This window comes from Sardina pilchardus, chromosome 10 (genome assembly GCF_963854185.1).
Source record: "Sardina pilchardus chromosome 10, fSarPil1.1, whole genome shotgun sequence".
Taxonomy (NCBI): Eukaryota; Metazoa; Chordata; class Actinopteri; order Clupeiformes; family Clupeidae; genus Sardina; species Sardina pilchardus.
In genome coordinates, this window is record NC_085003.1 from 8,110,612 (window position 1) to 8,121,833 (window position 11,222).

The 11,222-nt window shown below is 37.6% G+C and overlaps 3 long non-coding RNA genes across 3 annotated transcripts; all 3 read right to left on the bottom strand.

Annotated features, from left to right (window-relative positions):
* Nucleotides 1-308: 308 nt before the first annotated feature.
* On the bottom strand, nucleotides 309-2,062 carry LOC134094008 (uncharacterized). Its single transcript, XR_009940404.1, has 2 exons — nucleotides 1,471-2,062; nucleotides 309-1,380 (listed from the first exon to the last, which is right to left on the bottom strand). It is a non-coding gene; the product is annotated as an uncharacterized LOC134094008 (long non-coding RNA).
* A 179-nt stretch (nucleotides 2,063-2,241) lies between these two features.
* Nucleotides 2,242-3,007, bottom strand: LOC134094743 (uncharacterized). The gene is made up of 2 exons (XR_009940483.1): nucleotides 2,821-3,007; nucleotides 2,242-2,729 (listed from the first exon to the last, which is right to left on the bottom strand). It is a non-coding gene; the product is annotated as an uncharacterized LOC134094743 (long non-coding RNA).
* A 1,748-nt stretch (nucleotides 3,008-4,755) lies between these two features.
* Nucleotides 4,756-5,547, bottom strand: LOC134094687 (uncharacterized). Its single transcript, XR_009940470.1, has 2 exons — nucleotides 5,315-5,547; nucleotides 4,756-5,219 (listed from the first exon to the last, which is right to left on the bottom strand). It is a non-coding gene; the product is annotated as an uncharacterized LOC134094687 (long non-coding RNA).
* Nucleotides 5,548-11,222: the final 5,675 nt, after the last annotated feature.

An 11,222-nucleotide genomic window follows, 5' to 3' on the forward strand; every position in this document is an offset into this window, starting at 1 on the left:
CAGTTCCTTGGAGTAGCTGGTGCTTTTGTTTGACAGGTGTTTGAATGAAGATGATGATAGTTATTTATTTCATTTACAAAGAGTGAAACAAACATAAAACTGCTAAATAAACTTAAAGAGAGTCCATTTAATATAGAGTCCTTTTGTCTTTCATAGCATTACGTGCCTGGTTAACACGTTGACTGGTCAATGACTGTTTCAGCATACACCCGATACACCACCTGGCCTGCATCACTGCACCACCTTAAATGGGTAATACGATTCCTAGAGGGACATCCATGCAGTGGTGAATGCACACTAACCCAATGTATACAGAATAATTTATTTGAATGATAATATAATTTCAACTTAAATCTATATCAATATATTTAGAGCTCTTATAATAATAAAAAAAATAAATGGCTCCAACACACTGGTCCCTAATTGTGTGACTAAACATCCATTATCAACAGAAATATTGTATAAGGAGCCATTTCTGTACTATAAATGCTATCATTTTATACAGTAAGCAAATATTTAAAATTTAGAATATAGAAAATACACATACTTTATCTCTAACCATGCAACTTGTCTTATCAAAACTCCAGACTTGGTCTTAAGAGTCACAGTTCTCGTTAGACCTTGTGAACAAGGATGGACTTCGAGTACTCTTCCCAGAGGCCAGGATCCTTGCGGAGCTGTGCTGTCGACCAACATTGCGACATCCCCTTTCTGGAATCCTCTCTTCACAGTGAGCCATTTCTGTCTCTCTTGCAATAATGGTACTCCCAGTTCCATATTTTCCAAAACAAGTCAGCCAAGTACTGAACTTGTTTCCAACGTCTTCTAATGTACAGTCTTCTGGAACAATCCAGACGAGAAAGCATGATGAGTTTTTAAAAGGAGAATGTGGTGGAGTCAGTGCTTCAAGGTCTTTCTTATCCTCTGTCACAGTGGTTATGGAGTCAGAAAAGGTGACCGGCAAGCATGAGAGAAATCTTTGAGTCATAGTATAGCACAACCAAGCGTAACCTAGCGGAGAGCAGAGCGCATGCCATTGCCACCTTTAATATGTATGGGCCTTCACTCAGTCCCAGCTACACCTATTCCCCTTGCTGCTGCCCCCATAGGTCTGAGGTTATTACCACATGTTTCAAACATTCCTTTTCATATATTGCTTTAGTTTCAACTTATGTAAAGACTTAAATGGTTAAAGGCAATGGGATTCAATGCAATGTTCCAGTAGAATCAGTGAAACTTGCCCAACCGAAATACAAAGGCACACACAACTAAAGTCCAGAAGATCAATCCAACTAACAGTGCATTCAGGTTGAAGCTGAAAGCTGTTTCAGAAGCTTCTTGTGCTCCCTGCCGATCTCCTTCTGCTATGCATCTCTCCGTCTGAAATCCCGACATTAACACATGAACACACTTTACCAGTTGACATCAATGAATACAGAACATTCATTATTGCAGCTTCAAGACACATACCTTTACTGAATATTTCTTTGCCCGTTTCCCAAGTAGCCAACAACAACACCATATATTGAAGACAGACCAGCAGTAGTAGGAAGGCACCTCCACAGATGACTGCAGAGTCTCCGGTGATACAGACACAGATACAGACATAGCAGCACTGGTTCGATGACCGAGTTAACCTTGTACCACCGAGCAGTTCACCCAGTGGAAATGAATGAATGTTGTAAATGACGAGGGTGCATAAGTGGAACAAAGACCAACTGACACCCACACACCTGCATCTGCCTTTGCAACCAAACGGAAATTGAAAGTATGTGGTTTCAAGTTGTTGTGTGTGAGATACTGTGTGGAGGTGGCAGTTTTAAAGCAACACTAAAGAGTTTTTCGTACCTTAAAATATTGTTTCCAAAATCATTTCAGCGGTTAATCAACTCGTAAGACAAGGTTTAAAATAGCCATTGTTGGGACCTTTTGTAGGGGCAACTCATTCCAGAGTTTAGAGGCTATTCTTGCAAAGGCCCGATCTCTTCAGCCAACTGTAAGCCAGTGCTGTAAGTCACATCTGAAGAGGTAACAGGAGCACCACCGACCAGCAAGTAGGAAGGCATCATTTCCTCATGTGACTGCTTAACCTCCATAGTTACAGAGCACAGTGCATTCCAATTATAATATTATGTGTAGAATATGTTTGATATACAGTACGTTATAAACTGTTTATGCAATAATACTAAATACTGTATAACATGACTTTAAAATACTTTAAAATTTAATTAATTAAAACAGTAAGAATAAACATTGTTTTTATTTATTTATGGTGGAACATTGGGACATGAAAATGGTCTTTCCCTCCCAAAAGTCTTCCCTTCCAGTTTGTTGAAACAAAATGTACTTAATGCAGTCTCTAAATCAGTTGAATAAAATGATCGGTCATAGAGAGTAATTAATTAAATGACAAAAGAAATACATTACTTTAACAAATTACTTTCAGAATAATGTTTTGTAGCTATAATAATGTGAGCTAATGTAGTAAAGACAACTATGTCTTCTGCATCCAATAACTAATTGTTTAAGGCAATAGGTTTCCATGGACTTTTCCCGTAAAATCAACTAATTTTACTATTTTTTATGTAGAACACTTGAAATACATACAGACACACAATTGTAACCCACAAGATCAATCCAATTATCATTGCTGCCAGGTTGTAGCTGAATGCTGATTGAGAAGCTTTTTGTGCTCCCTGCAGATCTCCTTCTGCTATACATCTCTCCGTCTGAAATCCCAACATTAACACATGAACACATTTTATCATTAACATGCAATGAATACTGAACAATTCATCATCGCGGCCTCTAAATACATACCTCTCTTGAATGTTTCTTCGCCTGTTTGCCAAGTATCCAACAGCAACACCATATATTGAAGACAGACCAGCTGTAGTAGGTAGAGGGCACCTCCACAGATAACTGCAGAGTCTCTGGTGGTACAGGTACAGCCACAGACATAGTGGAGCTGGATCGATGTCCGAGTTAACCTTATACCACCGAGGAGTTCAGATGAGTCTTGTAAATGAAAGATATCTTCAAGACCCACCCTCTTGGCCTGTGCAATCATACACTGAAAGTCTGTGGCTTCTAGGTGTGAAATGTGTGGATGTGTTGATGTGCACAGAAGCATTAATCTCAGAAAACATTTTTATACTTTTAGATGTTCAAAAGATTTTTACAAGACAAAGACAAATTAGCATTTGAGGTTAAAAGTCTGTGTGTTTGTAATACAATTGGGAAAATCTACAGCTAACTTGGAGAGTCACTTAAGTGGCCTGTAAAGGACAGCATATTGACCTAGACTGTTGTCCTTTTCAGACTTTAAATAGCGATTCTCGACAAATAAACAAATCCAATTTAAAGTGAAATACACCAATCTAATTTAATACACTTTTTGTGGAATTTTATGGATTGTTCCTCACAACCATTTAGTGCTGCTTATTTTCTTGAAAAGCTAGCTGTGATTCTGAGTTAAAAGTCAGGAAATAAAAGTATTTTTATCCCCTGACTTCAAGGAATAAAGAGTGTTTTTTAAGACGAGATTTGTTGGGGACTTTTGCAGGGGCGACTCATTTTAGGGTTTTAGAAGCTACGCTTCCAAAGGCCCACTTTGACCTACATTTTGACCTACTTTGAACTGGTTGGCCTCGATAGGCTGCGAGGTCTTGTAAACAGTTCCATTTCATATATAGTGTCACATACTGTACATAGATTAATGTCTGAAAGGACTTTACAGGGCTCTGGCGCGCGGCGCAACTTTGATAGCACTTAGCTAGCCCAATACATTCATTAGAATCCAAACAGAGATGAAGTTAGAAGCGACCAAACACCTCCAAGTTTTCCCTATTAAATACAGTTACACGAGTTGTCACACGACATAAAACGTGGTGCATTTGTAAGCACGTAAGAGGGATAACTATATTGTGTGGCGCAGTAATATCCTCACTCTTGCACTTTCAGTTTAACTTTGGAGTGAGTATATTACTGTGCAGAGTCTAAGTGCTCCCAATGTTATTCCGCCACACAATATAGTTATCCCTTTTGCCCTTTTGTCTTTTAGTCACTTTTTAGCGTGATACTAGCAGGAGAGATGCTAATGGTACTGTATAAACTGATTCTGAACTGATTCTAAAATGGTCTGAACTGAATGATCTATGTAAGGCTGGAGCAAGGTTAAGGCGGAGCAAGACACTTTGTCGTAGTTCATGTGTATGGTTGCAAAATGGGGATTGCTTCCTCTGGTTAGGCTGCATTCAGACTGACAGCCAAAATCTGATTTTTTAGCTCATCCAGACAGGAACCAGATGGCGCTTTAGAAGTCTGAACAGTCACAAATCACACGAAATCCGCAATTCTGCAAAACAGATCGAAACCACCTCCGGGAGGTTCATATCACATTTGGACAGATGTGTCTCAGTCTGAACAGCTCAAACTGAGGTGAAGTACATCATTTTTTGTTTTCCATGATATAAGTGGCCTAATGATTTTAGGTAAAGACAACTAACATGACCTTGATTTGTCTTCTGCATCCTAATGTCCTATGTCAGTGATTCCCAAACTTTTTTCCCTGCGTACCACCTTCTCCATCCTGACTTGGCTCGCGTACCCCCACCATCCGGCACATTAAAAAGTAACACATTTCTTTTACGTATTCCAGGCATCATGTTTTATAAGCCGCCCCTTTTTTAATGAAAACACAGCCTACTCAATAAAAAATAAGATTTAAAAAAAAAAAAAACACACAGCCTACTATAGAGTTTACAAATGATATCCTTTATTTTCATGTTTCCATATCATTATGACCTGATTCAAAATTATGTATTTATTCATGAATGAATTACAAAAGATTTAAAAAGTTCACCTTTAACACCTTTCCACCAGAGCTCTTTTCATCTTGCATAACCTCTAGAGGCAGCTCATAGAGGCAGCTCGTAGAGGCAGCTCGTAGAGGCAGCTCGTAGCACACTTTGGGAGTCCTATGTAATACAAACTGACCGTAACCGTTTAGCAATAAGGCTTGCTGTAGCAAAGAACAAGAACAAGAACAAGAACAAGGACAAGGACAAGCCAAAGAACAATTGCAATATTACAATCACACACACAGCGAAAACCCAGAAGACCAATCCAGCAATCAGTGCATTCAGGTTGTAACTGAATGCTGATTCAGAAGCTTCTTGTGCTCCCAGCAGATCTCCTTCTGCTATGCATCTCTCCGTCTGAAATCCCAACATTAACACATGAACACATTTTACCACAGTTAACATGCAATGAATACTGAACAATTCATCATTGTGGCCGTCAATAGACATACCTCTATTGAATACATCTTTGCCTTTATTCCAAGTGGTGCAACGCAACAGCATATATTGAAGTCAGACCAGCAGTTGTAGGTGGAGGGCACCTCCACAGATAACTGCCGAGTTTCCGGTGGTACAGATACAGACACAGACATAGCAGCATTGGTTTGATGTCTGAGTTAACCTTGTACCACTGAGCACTTCAGATGAATCTTGCAAATGATGAAGGTGGATAGAACAAAGGTATCTTCAAGACCAATTGACACCCACCCACCCTCTCCGCCTGTGCAACCATACACTGAAACTCTGCGGTTTCTAGGAGGTATGTCTGAGATGTCAAGGTGTTGATGTGCACATAGAAAACCATTGATCTCATTTTTTTTTTTTTTTTAATCTCAGATTCAAAAGTTTAAAAGATTTTCATAAGACGATGATAAATGGCCAATTGAGGTTAAAATGGGTGTGGAAGGGGCAACTCATTCCAGAATTTCAAAGCAATGCTTGAAAAGGCCCAATCTCCCTTACTTTGACCTACATTTTGACCTACTTTAAACTGGTTGATTTCAATAGGCTGTGAGGTCCTAACCCACTCAATAAACAATTAAATTCCATTTTGTCAGATGAATGTCTCAAATTTCTCTTAGGTGTCTCTCTCGTGAAAGAAGAAACCATGACCAGAACCATGGTTAATAACTGAATCTGCTTGGGACCAGCTAGGTGGAAAAATTGGTTCATACATTTATCAGGATAAGTAGGCTAACTTATGTTAGCATATAGGCAACATAGAAACAAATAGTATACCTGCAAAGATGATGGAGGTTGACCTAAACATGGAGAGTGGGTTCTTTGAAAGTTACTTTGCAAGGATGAGTTGATCAGTGAAGCAGAGAACTGTTTGTCAATGATAGCATTAATTTATGAAGGTTCGTAAAGGGGGTTCACGGCTTAGCTGTCCAGTGGGGATGGCCAACAGAGTCAAGACAGAGGCATAGTAGTCTGGTGGGAATAAGCAGCTGCAAGCTGAGGGGTTTCAGCAAGTAGACTTATTAACCCCTATAAACTCATCTTAGTTCCTGAAAGATATATCTTCATAAAATGACGTTTTCACCATGAAAAATCCGTTCATGACCTTGGAATGACTTGTATCTCTACTCCCTCTACATGGAGAGATAAGTGCCCCTGACTACACACTGTATACAACTCGTCTGTAGTTTGTCTAGTTATGTTGCTGATCAGATCGTAAATGGTCACAATTAATCAATAGGACCATGAAAGGGGACCACTGTTGAGCCATCTGGAGGTGTCATGGGCCTAATTCAAAGAAAAACTGATGAAGGAAATGCTTTTCAGTATAATGTTTTATTTACAATAATGTGAACTGTGATTGTACTGTAGATACAGACTGTAATAATAATAATAACTAGAAATGCAATTCCAAGGAATTACCAGTGCATGAAAATGCAAAAATAGATAGATAATGTAGATATGGCTACTAAGGTGTAGCTAGGGTAAACATGGTGGTTGCATAGTTTACAGAGAGTTGATAGTGTGAAGGTAGACAGTTTAAAGATGAAACATTCCAGTTCTAACTTAATGAATGATTTCTATTCATGTTAAAATGTTGATTAGCTAACTTAGCTAATGATTTCTAGCAGTTACGCTAAAAATGCTAACTATGCTAGCAATGCTAACTTTACTAACAATGCTAACCAGGTTGATTAGCTAACTTAACCGATGATTTCTAGCAGTAATGCTAAAAATGCTAACTATGCTAAATATGCTAACAATGCTAACCAGGTTGATAAGCTAACTTAGTTGATGATTTTTTGCAGTTATGCTAAAAATGCTAACTATGCTAACTAGCTAACTTGCTAATGAGGACTTTTATTTTGAAACATTTGTTGCTAGGGTATCCATGGTGGCTACTATCAGGAAACAAGAAGTTACTGCAGTATAATCATGTTGGTTGCTATGGAAACGGTCATAAACACTTAATTTTAATGGTTGCTATGTTGGTTGCTAGGTACATGGAGGTTTCATGTAGTTGACTGGAGGCATAGTGGATGATAACTGACAGTTGGAATGGTTGAACAGTTCAATAGTTGAGTAGTTTCAATGGTTAAATGATTTAATGGTGTATTATTGCAGTGAGGACTTTTATTTTGAAACAGTTGTGGACAGAGGAAACAATTGACAATTCACTGATCTACATAAAGAATGATGGAGCGGCAACAATGGGATAGTCTAGCCCTTCTATCTTTCTTTATGTAGATCATTGAGGATCGAGGCCCGAGGAGCGAGTGAGGACATATAAACGCTGCTTGAGAGGCACCCACAGTAAATACTTGTATGTAGATAGTCTAATTAATGTTGATAGACAGAATGTTTAATGGATGTTGATAGGCAGATTGTTTAATGGATATTGATTGACAGTGTAATGGGTGGATGAGTGAATGGTCTGAAGAAGATGAATGGATAGAAGGTTGGATGGAATGTGCCTTATATTCTTGTTAAGAGAGACACTGATACAGCTCTCTGAGAGTAGTTGATACAGGTGTAATCAATTTAACTGGCTAGTCTTAAGAGAACCAGAGTGTGCTTAAAGCCTGAGACAGAGTAAATCATTTAAAAGTTGAATGTAGATAGTCTAATTAATGTTGATAGACAGAGAGTTTAATGGATGTTGATAGGCAGATTGTTTAATAGATGTTGATAGACAGTTTAATGGGTGGATGAGTGAATGGTCTGAAGAAGATGAATGGATAGAAAGTTGGATGGAATGTGCCTTATATTCTTGTAGACTGGAGAGACACAGCTCTCTACTGAGAGTAGTGGATACAGATACAGGTGTAATCAATTTAACTGGCTAGTCTTAAGAGAGCCAGTGTATGTAGCCTGAGAGAGAGAGAGAGCTGCTGCACCTGGACTGGCCACCTGGCGTAAGATTCTAATTGCTGCAGTGATGTCATAATGAGCAATGTTAAGTCTATGGGGAAATGTTTAATAATTTTTAATTTACAGTTTAAAAAGTATAAAAGTTACAAAGTTGAAAAATATATTGCACAGGCCTCCTTAGTAAGACCTACGTAGCAAAGTTTGAATCAAGTTTCTACGTTAAACGGTTCAAGCTGAATTGCGAGCGTTAGAAGAAAAAGAATAATAACTAGAAATGCAATTCCAAGGAATTACCAGTGCATGAAAATGCAAAAATAGATAGATAATGTAGATATGGTTACTAAGGTGTAGCTAGGGTAAACATGGTGGTTGCATAGTTTACAGAGAGTTGATAGTGTGAAGTTAGACAGTTTAAAGATGAAACGTTCCAGTTCTAACTTAACTAATGATTTCTATTCATGTTAAAATGTTGATTAGCTAACTTAGCTAATGATTTCTAGCAGTTACGCTAAAAATGCTTATTATGCTAGCAATGCTAACTTTACTAACAATGCTAACCAGGTTGATTAGCTAACTTAACCGATGATTTCTAGCAGTAATGCTAAAAATGCTAACTATGCTAACAATGCTAAATTTGCTAACAATGCTAACCAGGTTGATTAGCTAACTTAGTTGATGATTTTTTGCAGTTATGTTAAAAATGCTAACTATGCTAACAATGCTAACTATGCTAACCATGCTAACTAGCTAACTTGCTAGTGAGGACTTTTATTTTGAAACATTTGTTGCTAGGGTATCCATGGTGGCCACTATCAGGAAACAAGAAGTTACTGCAGTATAATCATGTTGGTTGCTATGGAAACGGTCATAAACACTTAATTTTAATAGTTGCTATGTTGGTTGCTAGGTACATGGAGGTTTCATGTAGTTGACTGGAGGCATAGTGGATGATAACTGACAGTTAGAATGGTTGAACAGTTCAATAGTTGAGTAGTTTCAGTGGTTAAATTATTTAATAGTGTATTATTGCAGTGAGGACCTTTATTTTGAAAAAGTTGTGGACAGAGGAAGTAGTGAAACAGGACATATAAACGCTGCTTGAGAGGGACCCAGAGTAAATACTTTAAAAGTTGTATATAGTCTAATTAATGTTGATAGACAGAATGTTTAATGGATGTTGATAGGCAGATTGTTTAATAGATATTGATTGACAGTTTAATGGGTGGATGAGTGAATGGTCTGAAGAAGATGAATGGATAGAAGGTTGGATGGAATGTGCCTTATATTCTTGTTAAGAGAGACACTGATACAGCTCTCTGAGAGTAGTTGACACAGGTGTAATCAATTTAACTGGCTAGTCTTAAGAGAGCCAGTGTACTCTTAAAGCCTGAGACAGAGTAAATAATTTAAAAGTTGAATGTAGATAGTCTAATTAATGTTGATAGACAGAGAGTTTAATGGTTGTTGATAGACAGATTGTTTAATGGATGTTGATAGACAGTTTAATGGGTGGATGAGTGAATGGTCTGAAGAAGATGAATGGATAGAATGTTGGATGGAATGTGCCTTATATTCTTGTAGAATGGAGAGACACAGCTCTCTACTGAGAGTAGTGGATACAGATACAGGTGTAATCAATTTAACTGGCTAGTCTTAAGAGAGCCAGTGTATGTAGCCTGAGAGAGAGAGAGAGCTGCTGCACCTGGACTGGCCACCTGGCGTAAGATTCTAATTGCTGCAGTGATGTCATAATGAGCAATGTTAAGTCTATGGGGAAATGTTTAATAATTTTTAATTTACAGTTTAAAAAGTATAAAAGTTACAAAGTTGAAAAATATATTGCACAGGCCTCCTTAGTAAGACCTACGTAGCAAAGTTTGAATCAAGTTTCTACGTTAAACGGTTCAAGCTGAATTGCGAGCGTTAGAAGAAAAAGAATAATAACTAGAAATGCAATTCCAAGGAATTACCAGTGCATGAAAATGCAAAAATAGATAGATAATGTAGATATGGTTACTAAGGTGTAGCTAGGGTAAACATGGTGGTTGCATAGTTTACAGAGAGTTGATAGTGTGAAGTTAGACAGTTTAAAGATGAAACGTTCCAGTTCTAACTTAACTAATGATTTCTATTCATGTTAAAATGTTGATTAGCTAACTTAGCTAATGATTTCTAGCAGTTACGCTAAAAATGCTTATTATGCTAGCAATGCTAACTTTACTAACAATGCTAACCAGGTTGATTAGCTAACTTAACCGATGATTTCTAGCAGTAATGCTAAAAATGCTAACTATGCTAACAATGCTAAATTTGCTAACAATGCTAACCAGGTTGATTAGCTAACTTAGTTGATGATTTTTTGCAGTTATGTTAAAAATGCTAACTATGCTAACAATGCTAACTATGCTAACCATGCTAACTAGCTAACTTGCTAGTGAGGACTTTTATTTTGAAACATTTGTTGCTAGGGTATCCATGGTGGCCACTATCAGGAAACAAGAAGTTACTGCAGTATAATCATGTTGGTTGCTATGGAAACGGTCATAAACACTTAATTTTAATAGTTGCTATGTTGGTTGCTAGGTACATGGAGGTTTCATGTAGTTGACTGGAGGCATAGTGGATGATAACTGACAGTTAGAATGGTTGAACAGTTCAATAGTTGAGTAGTTTCAGTGGTTAAATTATTTAATAGTGTATTATTGCAGTGAGGACCTTTATTTTGAAAAAGTTGTGGACAGAGGAAGTAGTGAAACAGGACATATAAACGCTGCTTGAGAGGGACCCAGAGTAAATACTTTAAAAGTTGTATATAGTCTAATTAATGTTGATAGACAGAATGTTTAATGGATGTTGATAGGCAGATTGTTTAATAGATATTGATTGACAGTTTAATGGGTGGATGAGTGAATGGTCTGAAGAAGATGAATGGATAGAAGGTTGGATGGAATGTGCCTTATATTCTTGTTAAGAGAGACACTGATACAGCTCTCTGAGAGTAGTTGACACAGGTGTAATCAATTTAAC